Consider the following 23,584-nt stretch of genomic DNA (forward strand, 5'->3'; position numbering starts at 1 on the left):
ACAGAGAGGACATACTTCGGAAAGCTTCGAAGAAGGAGAGAAGTTCAGAGATCGCAACTGGTGGAGAAGCCTCGTTTGCCGACCCATCACTTAAGATGGAACGACGTGGGATATGTATGTATGTAGAAACTGTGAGGATACTTATTGTAACAACTGCAGTTAATAATTAATGAAAAATACGAGATACGTAATGTCGGGCTGAATTGCATCTTGACAACGAATGTTGTGTACTGAAGGAAATACACCACCGAAGTGAAGCCATAGAAAATCGAAATCCTCTTTCCGCAACAAGGTTATTTTACTGATGTCAATGGAATTTATCCTGTCTCTACAGCAGTTTATTATAAGAGGGTTAAGATAATCCTCAGAATGATCTACTTTAACTCTCTAATACTCAACAGTAAATATTAAAAGAGTGTTGGGATTAATTCATTGTCAGAGGAATATATATGAATAATATTATGTCAATATCCTATTGGAGTTTCATGCCTGAAATATTACCGTAAGACAGTGTGAATTGCTTTATAATTACCAACTTCAGTGATAATCTTATCCAGTACAACACAAATCCCAAGAGTAAGGAGAAAACGATTTGAACTCTCTACCTGCAGTGTGCTTCACACCTGCTACATTGTGTTGAAATCCACTCCAGAAATTAATTATCGGATTTTCATTCTGATGTGGTCTTCGCTTCTGCAAGCCCATTTATTCTATAAAGGCTAAATCAGACTGGATATTTCTAAAATATTCTATTGTCCCTGTCAGTTTTATTCCAGTAGTATTCCACAATCATAGATTTGTAATTTCCCAGTTTTATATCCTCTTAAAATAATAATCAACACCATCACTCCATTTATTTTCCCGATATCTTCATTCTTTAAAGAATCGGACCTTCTCCATGTTTTCTCCCTGATTAGCGTTAATGTAGAATGGTTGCCCAGTCGTATCCCATCTTAAAAGTGTAATCACCACCACCATCTCTTCGATTTCACTCCCTTCCTGACACTTCCTTTTGCCGGTAACATCACTTCGGTTACATCGTGCATTCCTATCTACGAAACGTCACTGTAAAATTTGCCAGAAATGGAACATAATAATTGCTTTTATTAAATGAAGTGAAGAATTAAGAAATACAGTCGTTATTAGAGAAATATGAATACACACTGAAGGCTGTAGACAGAACACCTCTATGTCGTATTCCGCTGCTGGTGCCGTCTTTTGTTAATTTCTGGAGGTCCAGGGCTAGCACCGAGGAATGGGCCAGTTCAAACAGCAAAATGGAGGTCAACAGCATTCACGATGTTATTTCGTTCTTCAATGAGGCAAATGACCATGTTATAGTGATGTGGCTGGAACTCTACGCAAAAACAACTAAGGACGTATTCAACAACTTGGTGTGCTGCACATTACAGAGAAATATCGTAAGTACCACAAAAATGATTTTTGTTGAAAGAAAAATAGCACGATCCCTGGACCAATAAAAAAAATTTATTTTTGTTCGAACGAAAATAGCATGATCCCTGGACCAATACATCGCTAGTCTTATGTACATTGGTCATAGCTTTTTGTCGCCTATTAAACCTTGCATATCGCGATACAATTCAGGAAATGATGTCATTGACAACTGAAGCAATGGAACTAAAGCAAAGAACTTCAGTGAACACAGACATCACATACGAAATTGTTGAAAGTGTAAAACAAACAAAAGACAGACGTGTGTTACCGTGATCGTAACACCGAAAGTATTTGTAAAGTAGTAAAGTAGGTGTACATAATATTCTTAATTTACCGCAGATTTTAGACTTGAACTGTGTAAAAGCAATTATTATTTTCCATTTGTGACAAATTTTACAGTGACATTTCGTAAATAGGAATGCGTAACGTAACCCATCACTTCTCCAATGGACAAAACACTGGCACACTTCCGTCTGATTATTGCTAAGGAAAAATGGTTTCCAGTTGTTTTCCTCCTCAATTATTTGCCTCTGTCAGGACTATGTCTCCTTTCCTGTTTTTTCTGTCCTAGTTCGCTTGCTGCATGTCCAGCTCCATATTTGCCCTCGCTGGTTACAGTCTCAGTCGAGTAAGCAGTGAGGACGGATGTGCTGAGTGTGTGTTGAAGTATGGGGATAGCGCTAGAACTCTATCGAGCGAGGATTGGAAGTTGGCAATGCAGGAGGAAGAAGAAAACGGTCTTGAGTAAGAGGATGAATGGTGAGGAAGTAGGGGTGATGGCAGGGCTGCTGGTGGCGGTGGTGCTATCAGCGCTGCTCATAATAGGTGGAGTAGAGTTAAACCCAGGGCCAGGCCCGATGGGTGCCCTAGGGTGGGAAGAGACAGAGGCGCTAAAAGAAGTGGTGAAGGAGACGTGTCAGTTACACCAACTGAAGGAGATGATACGTGATCATTCCAATGAGCTAAATAACTTGATACAATGCGTTAAAAGTGAGGTGGACGAGTTTATGGAAAAAGTGGGGTTGAAATGAGGCGGATATGGAGAAAATACGATTGAAAGTCCAGTTACTGGAGGGGGAGGTGGCGAACCTAAAGAGAGAAATGGTCGATGGGATCCAGGAACGAATGAAGAAAAATATTTTTATTTACCGAGTTCAAGAAGCAGTGAAAGAAGATAAGGTGGCATTAGATTATAAGGTAGTGAACTTGACACGGGACAGAATGAAGATCAATTTTAGTGAAGTAGATATTGATGAGGCACAGAGAGTGGGAAGAGTGAAAAGCGGAGGTGGGAAACCCATTAAGGTTAAGTCCTCGCTGGTTAGATCTCCTTCATCTACAGTACCCGTCAAAAGGTTAGGACCACATAACGAAATCATGAAATTTTATTTAGAGCCTAAAATAGTGCCACTAGACCTTTGTAATTTTCTTTCTGAGATTTCACATCTAATATGATATATGTCGCCTGACTTCCCTGAGTTACTCCAAATACTGTAGAAGTTATGAATTTTTAACTGTTGGAAGGTCACACCAAAAAAATCTAAAATTCTGGTAATATTCTGGTAATACTCTAATTGGTTGCAAGTATCACCACCAACAATTTTTTGTACTCTTATCAATAAGTGGGTTCCGTTTTAGTACAAATATAAAAATTCAGAAAATATGCAGCACCTTTTTTTTGGGGTGTTTGATTTTTTCGAACCAGAGCCAAAATGGTTGATTTTTCTTTGTCTTTATCATTTATGGCCCAAGGTCTCAAGACGAGCTATCGGCGTCAAACTTATCTTCCCTAATAGTTTCATTTCCACTCTGCGGATGGCATCCAAGAACACATTTCTGATGACGATAGCTCACACTGCGACCTGTGACAAGAACAAGGAAAAATTGACAATTTTAGCGCTGGTATGAAAAAAAAATTAAACGCACGAAAATCGGCGCCGTATTTTTTCGGAAATTGTGTATTTATACTAAAATGACCCTCAACTATTCCTGTATAGTCTGTAAAAGAATCCTGGTGGGGAAACTTGAAACCAATTTGAGTATATAAAAAAGTAATTCCCTTACAGACCATGAAGGGCTTTGGAGGGGCGGAAGGTATAGGCTTCCACTATCCGTAACCTCGGCACTTGAAGGAGTAGAGTGGTTAGCTCTGCGCCCGGCCGCCTTTGCTCCCAGGAATCAACTTGGTACTCATTTTTGGTGTAGGCTGAGTGAACCTCAGGGCCATGTGCACCTCCGAAAGTGGAAATCTCGTTTCTTAAATTTTACGACTTCCTGACGGGGATTAGAACCGTCGTCCTTCCGGGTGAACCCAGTACGCCTTTACCACCTCGGCCAGGCAGCCCCTAATTAATATAGTACATAATATTATCAAAAACGTTGACTTTCTGATGTGACATTCCAACAGTTAAAAATGTATGACTTTTATAATACTTGGTGTAAATCACTGAAATCAGGCGACGAATATCACTTTAGATGCGAGAGCTCAGGAAAAAATATGCAGAGGTCTAGTAGCACAATTTTAGGTTCTAGCTAGAATTTCATGATTTTTAATGTGCTCCTAAACTAAAGACGGGTACTATAATTGAACACTGGACTGCACCCACGATACTTATATTATTACGTATCACAGAAAGAAAGTGTCAACAAAATAGAGTACATGGAGGAGTGCATCTTAAATACTAATCACACGTGGTACAAACTTCTCTAGAGATTTTCATCAAAGATAAATTTTTCGTGAGACTGACTGTATTGGTCACATCATGCGGTATAACGAGCGATACCGCGTAATCTATCTCGTGATTGCAGACGAAGTGTCTCGGAGAAGAGGCCCAGAATTTAGTAGCATTTCGTGGCTCAATAATCTACGATAATGATTCAGACATTCATCTACCGAACTCTACAGAAGAGCTGTCAGCAAGAAAAGGATCGTCATGATGATCACCAACAACTGGACCAGATAGGCCATAAGGAGAATGTTTATCCCGAACAGTCACCCGGAACCTCAGTTAACTCATATAATATAAATTTTAGAGATCTGTACGTAACAAACGCCTGGTATACGTCGTATTTCTATTATTCAGTGTTATTATTAGTATTATTATCATCATGATAGACTGCCTTCATGAGGCATTAAAGCCGTGCTCGGCTACACGGAAGGACATAGGTTCCATTCCCCATCAGGGAGGCGAAAATTTTAAGAAACGAGGTTTCCACATCCAGAGGTGCATATGATCCTGCGGTTCACTCAACCTAGACCATAAAAATGAGTACCAGGTTAATTTCTGCGGGCAATGGTGGCCGGGCATAGAGCTAACCACTCTACTCCCATCAATTGGCTTGGTAACGGATAGTGGAAGCCTTTACCTTCCCCCCTCCAAGGTATTTATTATTATTATTATTATTATTATTATTATTATTATTATTATTATTATTATTATTATTATTTCATTAAAGTTTGTGTCCTGTTTAGCGTACCCAAGGATAATTCAAATTTTTCACCACTAATCAGAATATTCAAAAAGTAGATAGATTTTACCTAACTTAATCCACCGCTGAGCACATCTCGTGGTTCAATACTTTTATCGGCAATTACCACATTTAAGCAACTATTTGTGATTCAAGGGACGCGAATACAGTTTACATCAAATCGGGAGGCATATACCCACCACCAACTTTTAGGAGAAGTGAAAACTGAAGCAGGTCAACCGGCTTGGAAGGTTCTGTGCTAAACTCGAGACTTCGTCTGCGATTTATACACTGACGATGTCGTACATAATATTATTATTATTATTATTATTATTATTATTATTATTATTACCCAGCGAGAGATACGCGATTTGGGACTCTTACCTCCAATATTGCATTCGGGAGATAATGGGTTCGAACCCCACTGTCGGCAACCCCGAATATGGTTTTCCGTGTTTTCCAATTTTCACACCGGGCAAATGTTGAAGATGTACCCTAATTAAGCCTACTGGCCACTTCCTTCCCCCACCTAGGCCTGTCCTATCCCATCGCCACCCATAAGATGTATCGTTGCGACATAAAGCAAGATGTAAATAAAAATATTATGAAATGGTTGTAGCACATTGTTATGGTATTTGCTAAAAATGATGGGTATTTACCACGAATTATTCCATTTTGGATACTCGAGTTCCAACTTTATTAAAAGTCATCTTCAGCCTTGTGTAGTGTCCACAATCAGGTGGCACATTCCCTATCAAAGTTTTACCTATGTTTTTCTTAAAAGATTGTATAGAACTTGGAAGTTAATTCCTCTTTCTATAAATGAATACTTGCCCCAATTCGTCTTTTATTGTAATTTTATCTCCATACTTTTATCTTTCGTGCATTTAAGAGCTTCACTCAAGCACATCCGTCTACTCTTGCCATATCTCCACTGACAACTGTGAACATTCCGCGTTGTCGAGCAACTCGTCTCCTTACTTCCAAGTCTACCTAACCCAAAGTTTGCAACATTTTCTTAACACTCCCAGTCATATGGAACAAATGTACATCTTTGCTAAAACCCCTAAATACTCTCATAACAATACGAAGAAGTCTGTGACCCAGACACCCAAATTGACCAGTTTTCCGCCATTCCCTCACAAAGTTTTTAATTACGCAGTGGAAGAGGAGTGGGGAAAGTCAGTCACAATGCCTGCCTGTTTTGATGTCGAAGCTTTCCAAGGTGTCGCCTTGGAGTGTGTGCCAGTCAAATTAATCTTCGTGTAGTTTTGTCCAGCCCTAATTCCTCAAAAAATGTATTAACGCCTGTAGACAAAAAATAAGAGGATGGGTGATAACAGGAGAAATTAATATAATATAATGTTAAATGTAGTAATATAAAAGGGGGCTGCTTGGCCGAAGCTGTAAAAGCGTGCTCGGTTCACCCAGAAGGACGTGGGCTCGAATCCCCGTCAGGAAGTCGTAAAATTTAAGAAACGAGAATTCCACTTCCGGAGGTGCATATGGCCCTGAGCTTCACACAGCCTACACCAAAAATGAGTACCAGGTTAATTCCTGGGGGCAAAGGCGGCCGGGCGTAGAGCTAACCACTCTACCCCATCACGTGCCGAGGTTAACAATGGTGGAAGCCTTTACCTTCCACTCCGCCAAGGGCCTACATGGCCTGTACGGAGTTGACTTTCCTTTCAATATAAAAAATGTTCCATTGTCGTGTCAGTATCTTTCTTCCTTAATTTAATTATTAAAACGCAGATGAATTGAATGAGAACATCCCTTCATTCATTCATTTAGGCAGTCATTATTTCATTCATCCACCATGGAACATTCAAGTCATTTCTTGAATTCAAGAAGCATACAATCAAGCACTCATTCATTAATGAATTCTCACTCCCCAATTGTTGGCTATCCTTGACTGGGAGAGAACAGTGTTTACTCATTCAATCATGCATTAACACAATTCAATCATGAAACCATCCATTCTGTAATTCATGCAGTTATTCAATCATTCAGTTTAGTCATAGTGTATGTTGGAATTGTAGTATAATTCTGTAAGACTTGTGATACAAATGTAAGCACTGAATAAGCTTAGGAATGGGAAAATACATGTTGTGCTAAACTGTGTAACACTGTTAAGGTCTAGGACTAAAGAAATAACACTGAATGTAGTAATAATCAAATAAATGCAAGAAGGAGAATGTAATGCATGTATCGAATTTTAGGAATTACAGTAAACGAAAGCCCTCTCTCCAGATCCAGGCGATCCAGAACTAGGGGATGGGAGTATTGTATTACATTATGTTTTATTCTACTAAGGTCTGTCTGTCTGTCTGTCTGTCTGTCTGTCTGTCTGTCTGTCTGTCTGTCTGTCTGTCTGTCTGTCTGTCTGTCTGTCTGTCTGTCTGTCTGTCTGTCTGTCTGTCTGTCTGTCTGTCTGTCTGTCTGTCTGTCTGTCTGTCTGTCTGTCTGTCTGTCTGTCTGTCTGTCTGTCTGTCTGTCTGTCTGTCTGTCTGTTTGTCTGTCTGTCTGTATGTCTGTCTGTCTGTCTGTCTGTCTGTCTGTCTGTCTGTCTGTCTGTCTGTCCATGGAATCGTAGACCTTCTTAAGCTCAACAAATGTGACTTCCACCCTGCGGCTTATAATCTTGGAGTACGCTGATAGTTCTTTGAGGCTTAGGATGTGCTCAGCACAGATGACACTCCAGTTGATTTTTCTGCCCTTGTTAGCAGGACCTAGTGCGTTATTTGGAGTATGGAGATCCCTCTGTACTTGTTCTAGTTCTTAAACATCTCCTGACAAATGAACGAGGTGGTTCATAGACGGGGTCCAGTCAGGTGAACATTTCCTGTTTATTTATTTATTTATTTATTGAATTTATTTATTTATTTATTTATTTATTTATTTATTTATTTATTTATTTATTTATTTATTTATTTATTTATTTATTTAAAAGGGAAAATTACTGGGACTACTCGGCAGTTACACTTGCCAGCTAACTCTACCACGCTCACTTCACAGTTTCGTGAAAGCAAATATTTATCACTGGAAGTTGATTAAATGGAATTTTTATGGCTCCGTAATAATTATTGGAAACTACCAGTACTGGGATGAGAGCTCACAGAATAATTAGACTCTGGGGTTTACAGCCCAATGAAACTGACGAGTTTCATGGAATTACTACAATTTACGTCTCTGAACCATATCTCGCAGCGCGTTCGTCATGTTCTGTATTACATTTTGTACTGCAGAAACAGGATGAATCTCTAGTGTTTATCGCAATGGTGTTCCTATAAATCCGATTTGATTCTTGGTCTTTGAAACTAACACATAAATATACGCAATGGAAAGAGGGGTTGGAGTGAAAGTGGGTCCGACTCCTTCGAGGTAGAGGTGATCATTGTTTTAAGAGGAAATGCAACTGGACAGCCACCTTCTATTAACACTAATGACGAAAATGTGGAAGAGATCCATTCCTTCGACGAGCAAGGATATCGGCAAAGGGTCGACGAAAACCAAACCAAACCAAACCAAACCCCATGCCACTACAGCCCTTGAAGGGCCTTGGCCTACCAAGCGACCGCTACTCAGCCCGAAGGCCTGCAGATTACGAGGTGTCGTGTGGTCAGCACGACGAATCCTCTCGGCCGTTAATCTTGGCTTTATAGACCGGGAAAGGGTCGACGATTGAATTGATAATGAGACACCCTATGCTGAGCAGAATTGGAAGAGAATAGGAGCTGGCCAAAGGAGGTCGGATATCAAACATGAAAGTGATATAATCATAATTTCATTGCCTGTACGTCCTTAACTACGTTTACGGTTTCCAGGCACGTCAAAGTGCGGGAATCGTGTCCCGCAAGAATTGTTTTAGGTGGCAGTAAATCCACCGACACGAGGCTGAAGTATTTGAGCACCTTCAAATATAACCGGACTCAGCCCTGACCTAATCATCAACTTGAGTTCAGACGGCCAGTGCTCTACCGACTGAGCTAGTCAGCCTAGCTGAAAGTGACCTCCTAGAACAAGTAAGTCGACATAGGCAGATTCAGCTAGGGGACCAGTGGTCGCCAATCCACGGCCTAAAGCTGAAGGTCCCTGAGAAAAGAACACTTTAGTCGCCTCTTATGACAGTTATGATACATCGTGGATGTATTCTACCACCGCCATAAAAGAGGTGTCCGAATCCTTTCCGGAACCATGGCTAAATGGTTAGCGTGCTGGCCTTTGGTTCGATTCCAGGCCAGGTAAGGATGGTAACCTTAATTTGTTATTTCCATTGGCTGAGGGACTGTGTGTGTGTGTGTGTGTGTGTGTGTGTGTGTGTGTGTGTGTGTGTGTTACTTAGAAAAAAACGAGAACAAGGAGAGAATGACAAGAATAAGAAATGATAAGGGAAAAAAGGATTTAGGACTGGGCCAGAACTCGCATCTAATTAATTCCTCTAGCTGTAGTATACTCAATGAACATCTCTTCATTCACACACAACACACAAGACCATTAGCCATCATAGATTCATGGAATTTTAAATATTCCCATCCGCTTGTGTGTGCGTGACTTTTTTTCAATATTCCCTACTTAACCTAGATGTTGCAAGTTGTGCCCCTTGAAACAACACCGTTCGATATTTCTTATTAGCACATAAAGTAGAGAATTACACGGCGCTGATCATGAGATGCCCCTACCAGTTAGACTACCTGCGTCGCAGATTTAACAACAAGAGCTGTAAACGTCATTCTGAAAGATAAATCCTACATATCTCATTTTATTTCATATGTTGGTCTCATTGGCATATGTTATTGTATTTATGCAATTGATCTGTAAAATCAAATCATTTTCGCACGAACAAATGAAGGAGATCTCTGAACATCTGGGGATACTTCCATACTTTGGTCGTGTACATGATCGTTCTACAGAATGTATAAAAATGTAGTCGAACGAAGTTAGGTGATGCAGGAAATATCAGATTAGGAAATGAAGCCCTAAAGGAAATAAGTGAATATTCTTAGTTGGGTAGCAGAACAACTAACATAAAATCCAGACTAGAACAAGAAAGGAAGGACTTTCTTAAGAAAAGATGATGATGATGATGATGATGATGATGATGATGTTTGTTGTTTAAAGGGACCTAATAGCTAGGTCAAGGGGCTGCCTGGCCGAGGCGGTAAAGACGTGCTTCGTTCGCCCGAAAGGACGTGGGTTCGAATCCCCGTCAGAAAGTCGACAAAATTAAGAAACGAGATTTCCACTTCCGGAGGTGCATATGGCCCTGAGGTTCACTAAGCCTACACCAAAAATGAGTACCAAGTTAATTCCTGGGGGCAAAGGCGGCGGGGCGTAGAGCTAACCACTCTACCCCATCACGTGCCGAGGTTAAAAATGGTGGAAGACTCTACCTTTCACTCCTCTGTACGGAGGTGACTTTGCTTTGCTAATAGCTAGGTCATCGTCACTTAATGGTACGAGGTGCAACAAAATTAAACAATAATTAAACATTCAAAAGGTATCCACTGACTAGATGCTAAAACGAATGATGATGATGATGATGATGATGATGATGATGATGATGATGATGACAAAAAATGAACATGAAACCAAACCAATCAGTGGATCACATTCACAATGCCTTATTTTCTGATACCGAGCTCGATAGCTGCAGTCGCTTAAGTGCGGCCAGTATCCAGTATTCGGGAGATAGTAGGTTCGAACCCCACTGTCGGCAGCCCTGTAAATGGTTTTCCGTTGTTTCCCATTTTCACAACAGGCAAATGCTGGGGCTGTACCTTAATTAAGGCCACGGCCGCTTCCGTCCCACTCCTAGGCTTTTCCTGTCCCATCGTCGCCATAAGACCTATCTGTGTCGGTGCGACGTAAAACAACTAGCAAAAATATATATATATTTTTTTCTGATATTATGCTTGTTGTCCAAAGGGGTACAAAAACCAGGTCACCGTCCCCTCATATATTGGTACTAATCACAGGCAACGTAGACCCAGGGTGTCCCTCATGTAGTGATTCTACTCATAGGTAATGCAGACCCATTCTGAATAGAGGGGAACCAACGCAATACAGCGCAGTGCAGGCACATTCTCCCACATGGACTGCTCCCCCACCTCGGTGGGATGCACATGATGGTACTAATCACAGGCAACGCCAAGAACAATGGTGTTCCGCACGTAATGGTAATAATCATAAGTAATCTACTGGTTCCAATTCCATAATCCATTTTCGTCCCTTTTAGCTGCCTCTTACGACATGCAGGGAATACCGTGGATGTATTCTTCTGCGTCACCCACCCACAGTGTGTCTTATGAAAGTAAATTTGCTTACTTCGGACATTGATATAGAAGAATACTGAAGGTGAGATAGGTGGATCGAATTACGAAGGAAGAGATATTGAATCGAATTGATGAAAGTAGAACGATTTGGTCAAATTTAACGAGAAGACGAGACAGAATGAGAGGACACATCTTAAGACACTTGTTCAGTTAGTTTTTGAAGGAAGTGTAAACGGTAAGAATGGTAGTGGTAGACCAAAACATCAACTTGAAAAACAGATTATAGCAGATAGTAATTACGTAGAAATGAAAAGGTTAGCAAAGGATAGGGTGGCATGTAGAACTGCATCGATCTAGACTATAGACCAATAACCCAAACCTCAACTATAAATATTTAATACTTCATCTTCTAGGACTGATAGAGGAGACCGATAGCGAAGCTTTTTGGTAAATAACCATGGGTCTGAAACGAATTATTGACTGATAAAATCAGAAACTGTACTGTAAGGTCATTAATCAATTATAAATATAATCCTTTAATACGACATATTCTGTTTAACATCAATCATTCAATTAATCAATCAATCAATCAATCAATAAATCAATCAATCAATCCATCAATCAATCAATCACTACTGATCTGCATTTAGGCAGTCGCCCAGGTGGCAGATTCCCTATCTGTTGTTTTCCTAGCCTTTCCTTAAATGATTTCAAAGAAATTGGAAGTTTATTGAAGATCACCCTAGGTAAGTTATTCCAATCCCTAACTCCCCTTTCCATACATGAATATTTGCCCCAATTTGTCCTCTTGAATTCCAACTTTATCTTTATATTGTGATCCTTCGTACTTTTAAAGACGCCACTCAAACTTATTCGTCTACTAACGTCATTCCACGCCATCTCTCCGCTGACAGCTCGGAACATATCACTTAGTTGAGCAGCTCGTCTTCTTTCTCCCAAGTCTTTCCTGCCCAAACTTTGTAACATTTTTGTAACGCTACTCTTTTGACGGAAATCACCCCTAACAAATCGTTCTGCTTTTCTTTGGATTTTTCCAGGTCTTGAATTAAGTAATCCTGGTGAGGGTCCCATACACTGGAACCATACTCTAGTTGGGGTCTTACCAGAGACTTATATGCTCTCTCCTTTACATCCTTACTAAAACCCCTAAGCACCCTCGTAGCCATGTGCAGAGAACATCGCACGAAGTCAACCTGCAATGTCATTGCTGTGGCAACACGTAGTAAGTTTTGTTCGTTTAGAGAAAAGCGAGAGAGTGCATGAGACTCTAATGGAAACAGAGGAAAAGCTCGTTGGATGGGTGTAAAGGTCCGCATTCCGCGTGCATGGTCTGTCAAACGAAGCTAGTCGTGTAGTTATGTCTTGTCCGACCGCTTGGCACTCAACGGTCTGAATGAAAAGACCACATTCCATCCGACTAACTCACATTCGCAGTCACTACGACATTCACTGCGAAAGAAAGTCCAATGACAGAGTGGAAGCAATATGGATTATCAAATTAATACAGGATGAAGAGTGAAATACGGGTATACTTCTTGCTAGTAACAACTCAGAATAGTCAACATTCAGGATATATGCCATGCAAACGCTGTGCTTCTTTTTTGACGTTTGCATTTCCTACCTCATATATAAAAGCACACGTGTATAAAATGTGGAAGAATAACAGTGCATTCATCAAATACAGTACCACATGATATCAAACAAATTACTTCACAGAAGTGCGTCATAATATGTGTGACATATCTCCGTCCCTCTACGGTGGTTTCGGGAAAACGTTCCTAGATCTACGTCCAAAACGAGTTAATGTTGGCACATACTGTGGACGAACAAACGTTTCCGATATTCATACTACAACAATTTATTTATTAAAGGGTCGCAAATAATATGCAAGACTTGCTCTGCTAGCGAAGAAAATATTGTCTATTTCAGCCTCCACTGCGACAAGTGAAAGAAATTTCAGTTCAGTTGGTAACTTTATTAGTGATAAAAGGAGCTCGCTTAACCAAGGTGTAGTAAGTGACGTTCACTTGATTCATTGTGTACTAAAACATACAACAAGACAGCACAATAATGATGAACGTTTGTGACGATATGAAAGACAGTGCAAGTCAATGTTCTGAGTCTACTAATGTGACAAGTTGATCTCACAGTGTTTATAGTAAGTTTTTAATTACATTACTTCAATGCATATTTCATTAAAATAGCAATCACGCCGGTTTTTACAAACGAAGGTTTCGAAGTATTAGTTTTCAGAGTGTAGGCCTATATGGGTCACTGAAAATATTTTCTACGAATAGTCAAGAATGTGAGTAACGAGCTGGCGAAAGGGAGAGTGGGAGAGAAAAGAGTGAGATGGAAATATAGTATTGCTACTTATAAGTGCTTACTAAGTTGAGGATAGGAGCTGAAAGAGGCAGCAGGTATAGTTGATGTTCCTCCCAAACGTTGACCTGCAACTTTTACAATGTTATTTTTATATTATAATACTCGAACCTAATACTACACTGTAACGGATACACAGGAACATGATACTGCAAAGTAACCGTTTGTCCCATCCGTAGTTATAACACACGAATGCTCCAGAACGACTGTCATGCCACGGTCAATAGATCGGAGATATTTTGCGATGTGAATGGTGCTCATGTTTAACTTAAGATGAGATAAACAAACATTAAAAATGCTATCATTATTTCAGCAAAAACTATACTTCATTTTTGGATATCTCATAATATCTGGAATCCTTCCCCGGGTGATATTTCAATTAACATAAAAATCTGTCCAGATTTTCTCCAATTATGGATTGGTTTGTCCGTACCAAGTGCTGAAGTTCTAAAGTTTACAAACATAAAAGCTGTTATTATATCCGAACAGTTTTTTTTATTTTTTATTTTTGCTAGGGGCTTTACGTCGCACCGACACAGATAGGTCTTATGGCGACGATCCGAACAGTTTAAAGATATGTATGCCATCCCTCTTATTCTTCTGTAGAGCTTGTTTTACTCTACGATCCATATAAGAAAACCTGAATGTCCGCTAATACTGTCTGAAAAACTGCACTACAACACTACACGATTACGTAATACTTAATCTACTCTAATTCCCAGAGTTCTGTTTTGTTTTCTAGAAATTTAGCCACCCGTTAGTCACTTCAATAGCTCCCATTTTTGTCTATGGAGCTCATGATTTACCCTATAAAAAGCCTCGGACAGGTCAATACAGAAGGTCGTTCGGAATCTCTGGGAACGATGTTTGAAGTGTAATTAGCTTATGAAAAGCCATGTCTCCACCAGCGATCATGTTCAATTGGAAAGCTAGCATGAAAGCTATAGCCCGACAAAGTAATTTCCATCGGGCGAGTTGGCCGTGCGGTCAGGGTCACGCAGCTGTTAGCTTGCATCCGGGACATAGTGGGTTCGAATCCCGATGTCGGCAGACCTGAAGATGGTTTTCCGTGCTTTCCCATTTTCACACTAGGCAAATGATGGGGCTGTACCTTAATTAAAGCCATGGCCGCTTCCTTCCAACTCCTAGGCCTTTCATATCCCATCGTCTCCATAAAACATATCCCTGTCTGTGCGACGTAAAAAACTAGCAAAAAAGTAATTATCATTACAGCAGACCTTTTCGGAGAGCAAGCATGTCCGTTTTATCCCACTCCTCCTGACAGGCTTTACATAGGCCATTGATAGTGCGTGGACGTCTATTTCCTACGGCTCAATTAGGAATCCAAATGCACAGAAGACCATGGGTGACCCATCGAGTGCCTTCAGCGGAATGTCAGTAAAAGGAATTGCACGGATTCCGGTTTCCATCTCCATTCTAAGAACAGACGAGTCCAACGAGAGGTGTGGCTAGATGGTTTATCTGGATGTACCCATACCTGATTTTTCACGCTCCCATACAGAGATGGTATATGAGTGTTGTAAATGGGTTTTAAATCCTCTTGCTGATAGTATGTAGAGTTCACCTTCACATTATTAGCGAAACGGCGAATGGTTAACTTGCCATTGTAGCAGTATCCAGCGACGATCACGAAACCTGTTGGAAAACTTTCCTGGCATTCTTTACACAATGTTTGATTTAAAAAATCTCTAGGGCAGTAATAAATCGAGCGGGATTTGTTACAGTCACTAAGGTACACATATGCTTCGTCTAATGTCACCACATTTTTCCATCCATCCCCTGCCAGATGGCCCTCATACAACTTTCTTGCGTTAGTGCGACGTCCGAAATGTGATGAGGCAACAGCTTGTGAACTCGGCGCGTATGCCGCTTTTCTAATTGCAAGCTCTTGTTGATTATGGTGTTAACTGGTGAAACAGGCATTCCCAACTTACGTGCATAGCTCTCTGGGAGGCAAGGTTACCACCTGAGACTAGGTCCTTCACTTTCCTCACCAATTCTGGTGTACGGCTGGTGGATGGTCGTGGATTTGCCTGTTATTCCCATCTAGAATTTAACCCAACCGGCCTCCTATCTTATTCAATACAGCACGCATCCCGTTCTTTAATATCAAGAAATCACGCTTCCTTCACATTCCTTGGATTGCAGAATAGCTATATTTAACACCGTAAAGGGCTGTTGTGTACAGTGTTGCAAACTTATATTTTCAAGATCCGCTAAATACTACTAAAAATCCGCCAAAAATTCCGCCAAGAAATCCGATCTCAAATAATGAGCAATAAAAATGAGCAAATGAGCAAACCGTACGGTTAGAGGCACGCGGCTGTAAGCTTGCATCCGGGAGGTAGTGGGTTCGAACCCTACTGTCGACAGCCCTGAAGATGGTTTTCCGTGGTCTCCCATTTTCACACGAGGCAAATGCTGGGGCTGTACCTTAATTATCGTCATGGGCGCTTCCCTTCCAACTCCTAGACCTTTCCTATCCTATCGTCGCCGTAAGACCTGTCTGTGTCGGTGCGACGTAAAGCCACTAGCAAAAAAAGAGCAATAATAATAATAATAAATGTCTTCACTCACCTGATCTGTGAGTTTTACTGGGATTAACCCCCTGCATGCTAGCCCGCGAGCTAAAGCTTGTAGGCGTTTTAGTGCCGGGTGCAAACTAGGTGAATCCCCTATCTCAACGGCCACACACAAAACAGACCAGTTCATTAAACTGTCTTCCTTCATAGCATAAATATAAATGCTACTGTCTCACAGTTTCATTATCTGTCGTCATTCGTCAACTAAGATAAAAGTACCCTTTCCCCACGCAGTACAAATTTATGATACCATGATCTCATAACATCAAATCCAAATAACATGTTTTCCTCATGTGACTGCTATAGAGCGTTCCAACCTTAAATTGCAGTACAGCGTAGATGGAGCGCGCTGTTGCGAAATCGACTGGTGAAGATCACGCTCAAGTGTGACTCAAACGGGGCGTCACAGTTCCACATTTTTCGTTTGTAATTTTGTAATTTTAAGTTCATTCATTCATAAATATTTCAGGATGGTAAAATAAATACAACATACCTTATTCACTGGCGTTGCTCTCAGACATTGGACGTACACCTACCATTTCTGCAAGGCTTGTTGTTCTCGCCTTGGATGAACCGGGTTCGGGAGATGAGGATGATCCGGACGATGAAGAAAGTCGTATTAAACACTTGTCATCGTCGACATCGTCCTGTAGTTCGTCTGGTTTCCACAAATCTCTTTCATTTTCCTTTCCTTCGTTCACGTAATTTGCCCAATTTCTTATGTTTTTATGGCATAAAAATATTAGTTCAGCATTTGGAACAAAACCATGTTCATTACCCGCGTGGACTAAGGCAAATCACGGTCCTCGGCTTTTCGGTGGCCTAAGTCCCGAACTCAGCCCTTCATTGGCGGCCTGCTGTGCACTTTTCACTGTCGTATCCTTCCATTCTTTTATCACTGTCTGCCCAATATTTACCCACGATTCATCTGTGTAAATTATAGCTTTAATTTGTGTCCTCAAACGTTTTATCTCCCTGAGATATCTGTGCCTCCAATTAATAATTTCATCGGTTTCAATGAAAGCTGCTTTATTACCTCGTCTTAAATAACGGAAGCCTATATCATGTAAGAAGCGATACAACGTAGTTTTGGAAAATCGTGGCAAAGAATCTTCTCCATTTAGCCGACTCAAAATCACGTTCAATGTCGGTGGTATGTTCGCAAATAATAGAGAGTGAACCACCCGACTCACTCCACTTCGCACAATTTCATCATATTTAATTTTCCTTGCATTTTTCTGCCGTCCTTCTCTTTTTTGCTTTTTTGCGGGAGTTTGCAAATGACCATGTGTGTGTTCCTTCCTTATAGCACAGATTGTTCTTTCGAAACAACCTGTAGCTTTAGCTGTTTCACTGACTGCGCTGCTCATATTCATAGTCTTCCAGGACACTCGAAAGACCTGCACTCGGCCTCTTCGGAGGCCACACGCCATTAGATAGTTTATATATATCACTGGTCTTTATTTAATCAATCTTATAACACTGATTAAATGAACACCACTGCACACGGCTGTCAGTATATTTAAAAGCTCAGCCAGCCGAGTCACTCGTGAAACGTAAACAAACGAGACATTCTCACTGTCATAAATTAAGAGATAACGAGATAAGAACTCGAGGTATGATTTAAAAATAACTTCCATATCCGAAGACCGTTTGCTTTGCTTTAACCACGCCATGATCCTTCTGCACTTTTTCTTCAAAATTAGATCCCCAGGTACGAGCACGAACTCACGAACCACACAAACGAAATACACTTTCCCTCAAGAATCGTACATATGTCACTGATACGTATTTAATCACTATTATACATACTACTGACGAAATGAGCACTGCACTGCATGCGACTGTCTGGAAATGTTAAAAGCGCATGTTTGGGAGATCACTACCGGTACTTCAGCCAGCCCAGTCACGCGCGAAACCAAAATTCACGGAGATATTCTTCCTGTCACAACTTAAGAACTAAGCAAGATAATAACTTCGGGATTGTTTTAAAAATAACTTCCATATCTTAATACCATTTGCCTCGCTTTGACACCCCATGCAAATTCAATAGGAAAGATGCTGGACAGCGACTGACTTTTTCGTGCCTGCAAATAAAATTCCCTGAACATGACTGAAAATAAACGCATATACTGCATTTTTTTATCATTTAAATTTAAAAATTAACTTATCTACATCGAGCTGAAATATTTCTTTACCAGCAGTGAAAAAATTAGGAAAATAATGAATATAAAATAGGAGTTATGACATGATAAGTTCTATGCAATGAAGATTTTACATTTGGCGAAACTTTCCATTATATTACCATTTTCACACTAAATTATTTTTTTACATTTTATTGTTAACGGCATCAAATGCGCCTTGAAATTCTGTATACAACACGATATTCACCCATTTTAACCGATAATATTCTGATTTACGGATATTTGGCAAACCCGCTGCATTGGAGTAGGACAACGCTACCCGCAAAACATGGGAGAAGGAAAGAGACGGAATTATCCCATTACTGCTGTACTGCAATTTAAGGTTGGAACGCTCTATAGCTCCTGACAAGAAATACGGAATAGCTTAGAGACAGACTGGAGTACAAAATTTAGAAAAACCGTTAAATCTATAACCCACTAAATTCCGCTACAATAAATCTAGAATTCCGCCAAAAAATCCGCTGTCCGCTAAATGATATATTTCTCCGCCGGCAGTCATCTAATTCCGCCAAATTTAGCGGGAAATCCGCTAAGTTGGCAACACTGCTTGTGTAGTCCTCCCAGTAAGGGTCAATCCGCTTCGGCATCGTTGCAGTTAATGACATGAAACTCTACTCACACGTACTCAGTACACACGTGAATCATCACTCCCGCTTCTCATGTGCCGAAGTTGATGACAGTACGGCTAGCGACCTTCAAACTCGTCACCAGAGATCCAGCACTACCTTCTGTAGTGATACAGTCTATTTTCCATCCTAAATATAAAATGTGTGCTATATCGTGCTGGAATCCTACAAGTTGAGCTTCAGTGGAATACCTTTCCCTAAACCCGTACTTCCTTCCATAAAATCTGTTAGTAATTTCACAATTACGTCCAATCTAATAAAAAAGAATTCTTTCCCAAAGCGTATATGCAGCACAAGTCAATTTTACTGGCCTGTAAATATCGACTTTACATTTATCCTCATTTACTTTATACACAGGAGCTACTATAGTAACTCCCCATTTATCTGGTATAGCTCCTTCATGCAAACAATGATCAAATAATTACTTCAGACAATATGGCATTATATACAAACCATTACCTTTTGTATATCGCCAGAAATGTTATCATTTCGGGCTGCTTTTCTAGTTTCCAGCTTACGTATCCTACTTAAATGCCGTTTTTGTCCTTGGTAAGTGTCAATACTTCGTTAGTATTAGTCTATTTCCTCTATCTGGACATTATTTCGTTAATCGTTAATCACTACTGATCTGCATTTAGGGCACTTGCCCAGGTGGCAGATTCCATATCTGTTGTTTTCCTAGCCTTTTCTTAAATGATCGCAAAGAAATTGAAAATTTATTGAACATCTCCCTTGGTAAGTTATTCCAATTCGTAACCCCCCAGCCTATAAACGAATGTTTGCCGAAGTTTTTCCTCTTGAATTCCAGCTTTATCTTCATATCATGATCTTTCCTACTTTTAAAGACATTACTCAAACATATTCGTCTACTGATGTCATTCCACGCAATCTCTCCACTGACAGCTCGGAACATACCACTTAGTCGAGCAGCTCGTCACCTTTCTCCCAAGTCTTCCCAGCCCAAACTTTGCAGTATTTTTGTAACACTACTCTTTGGTTGGAAATCACCCAGCACAAATCGAGCTGCTTTTCTTTGGATTTTTTCCAGTTCTTGAATCAAGTAATCCTGGTGAGCGTCCCATACACTGGAACCATACTGTAGTTGGGGTGTTACCTGATAATTATATGCCCTCTCTTTTACATCCTTACTACAACCCCTAAAAATACCATTATTACCATGTGCAGAGATCTGTACCCTTTACTTACAATCCCATTTATGTGAGTATCCCAATGAAGATCTTTCCTTATATTAACACCTAGCTACTTACAACGATCTCCAAAAGGAACTTTCACCCCATCAACGCAGTAATTAAAACTCAAGAGGACTTTTCCTATTTTTGAAACTCACAACCTAACTTTTAACCCCGTTTATCATCATACCATTGCCTACTGTCCACCTCACAATATTATCGAGGTCATTTTTGCAGTTGCTCACAGTCTTATAACTTATTTATTACTCTGTAGAGAATAACATCATCTGCAAACAGCCTTATCTGTGATTCCACTTCTTTACACATATCATTGATATGTATAAGAAAACATAAAGGTTCAATAATTCGGCCTTGAGGAATTCCCCTCTTAATTATTACAGTGTCAGATAAAGCTTCACCTACTCTAATTCTCTGAGTTCTATTTTCTAGAAATATAGCCACTCATTCAGCCACTCTTTTCTTCTAGTCCAATTGCACTCATTTTTCCCAGTAGTCTCCAATGATCTACTCTATCAAATGCCTTAGGTAGGTCAATCGCAATACAGTCCATTTGACCTCCTGAATCCAAGATATCTGCTATATCTTGCTGGAATTCTACAAGTTGAGCTTCAGTGGAATAACCTTTATTAAAACCAACCAACAATCTTTACATATACTTCCACAGCCATTTCTAACCCTATTTTATTCCAGCCTGCAGCTTGTGCTTAGTCTCCTTACTCCTCTGTTATAATACATTGGCTATTTCTCATTCCTTCCCATGCTTATAGATTCCTCAAAATTGATTTAAATCCATTCCATAGACTTTTTACATTTTTATTTACCGTTTTCCACGGATCGTAATGGCATTCTTAAAACTTTCCCATGCCTGTCTTATAAACCATACTGTACTGGCCAATAGTCTGAAGTTTACAACTTTCCTTCCTATCGTCTTTATTTAAAACCACTGCGGAAAACGCTTCGTGATCACTTATACCGCCTATTAGTTCAGTTTCTCTAAATATCTCATCTGTTTGTACCAGCAGCACGTCCATAATATGCTTCCCTATAGTTGGTTCCATCATTTGCTGATTCAGCTGTCTTCCTAATATTAATTTACTTACGATTTGTTGGTCGTGCTTCGCATTACCTTCCCAGTTGACATCTGGTAACTTGAGATCAACCGCTACAATCACGTTCCTTTCCGTGTCATTTCCCACATGACTGAGCATCGTATCAAATAATTCCGAGTCACTTTCAGTGACACACTTTCCGACTCTGTAATATCCCAAACACATCAGGTTGCCTATTCTCTTTATGAGTCAGCATTACTTCAATAATTTCATGTTTCTCGACTTTAACTTTTCGTAGGTACGAATTCCTCTGTCACCAGTACGAATACTCCTCCTCCTGCCGTTCCCATCCTGTCTCCGCCATAAACACTCCAATTCCATGAGAAACTTTCCACACCCTTATTATCATGTTTCGGCCATGATTCAGCTTTTATTACAATATCCGGTCAATATACGTCTATTAAATTACGTAATTATATTCCTTTCTTTACAATACTTCTACAACTTTATGTCATCTTCACTTGACCTCCTTCCCCACGTACTTTTATCATCACTTTCTACTCCACTTCGGCTCCCTGAATCTAACTCACTCTAACCATTTCAAACAAACCTGCTAACTTACACGTACCACTGCGGTTCAAATGGAGGCCATCTGAGAATAGATTCCGATCTGCTACCCGCCCATTGGAATCCACAAATCTCACTCCCATGTTCCCACTTGCCCACTCCATACACTCATTTAATTCCCCAATCACTTTCCAGTCAGTATCCCTCCTACACAGTATGCCAATGATAACAAACCCCGCTCCCTTAAACTTCCCCGTCCTGCATTAACCATTCCCCCAAGCATAACCAACTATGTTGATACCTATTCCTGCTTGACATTGTTGGTATCAATATGGAAAAACTACCACCTTCTCCCGAACCGCATCCTTCCCTCCTACTGTCCTCAATATGTGCCTTAACCTAAGTCTTGGATAACACTCTACACTGGCTCCCTTTCCTCGACACACTTTCCTCACTTGCCTAGCAGTGGAGTCTCCCATGACAAGAGCCTCAAACCTTCCCGCCTCATTTGATTCTCCCCTCCTGGTTTCTCCTGTCTTTCATGGCGGCCGAAGAACCTAATTCTCCCTACCATGTCCCTGTTTGACTTCCATTTTCTATGCTTTACTTTATATTTCCATTTCCTATTTTTTCCTTCTCCCTGCCTCTCTTGTCCTCTGCAGAACTTCTCTGCTCCTCATCTTCCCTTTGCTGTTCCACCTGCAGTAACTTATATCGATTTTTCTCCAATACGAGTCCTGAATTCTGCCTCTGAGTACACCCCTCACCCTTCATTTTCCTTCCCCTGAAAACAGTTATCCAACATCTATTCTACAACTACCCCTTTCCTCCCTCTTCCTCTTGCATAGCTACCTTGTTCCGTACATTGTTTGAGGGAGACCGATCTTCATTCCCGTTCACATGAGAATCCCAATTATCTTCCCCAAACTCCCAAACCATTCCCTCGTACTCATTAATGCCTACTCACACCTTCAATCCCTACACATACCCTCCTTGGCCACTCTTTAATCTTCTTCACGATAAAGTGAAAAATCAGCTTTTCTTTTACAAGTTGGTTTTCGTCGCACCGACACAGATAGATCTTACGGCGACGATGGGAAAGGAAAGGGCTAGGAGTGGGAAGGAAGCAGCACGACCTTAATTAAGGTACAGCCCCAGCATTTGCCTGATGTGAAAAGAGGAAACCACAGAAAACCATATTCTGGGCTTCCAACAGAGAGGTTCGAACCCACTGTCCCCCAAATACTAGATACTGGCCGCACTTAAGCGACTGCAGCTATCGAGCTCAGTAATAAAATAAAAGAACAAATTCTGTGAATAAAAAATCAATGGAAAGAAATTATATCTAAGGCACTATATGTTTCACACAATGAATTAACCAATACACTAACTAATAAAATAATTACACTACGGTACTACTTAGGCGTGTTATGTTGTATACTTATTCTACTACGTACCAACAGGAATGAAATTAAAATTTCCGATGTTTGTTTGTTCAACCCTTGTCCCGTTTTCCTACGTGGTCTGGTATGAGGAGAAATGAATCTCTCGTGCCCTTCCTGACAACAACCTCAGCAGAGGAGTTAATGAGATGAAATGAATGACGTGATATATAATACTAGGAAGGGAGAGGGTGAAACCCATCTAAGGGGTCTGCTCAAGGCTTAACGTCGCCATCCGACGAACGGATCACCATCAACAGCGGCATATGCCCTCACTCCAT

This window comes from Anabrus simplex, chromosome 3, assembly GCF_040414725.1.
Source record: "Anabrus simplex isolate iqAnaSimp1 chromosome 3, ASM4041472v1, whole genome shotgun sequence".
In the NCBI taxonomy this organism is placed as follows: domain Eukaryota; kingdom Metazoa; phylum Arthropoda; class Insecta; order Orthoptera; family Tettigoniidae; genus Anabrus; species Anabrus simplex.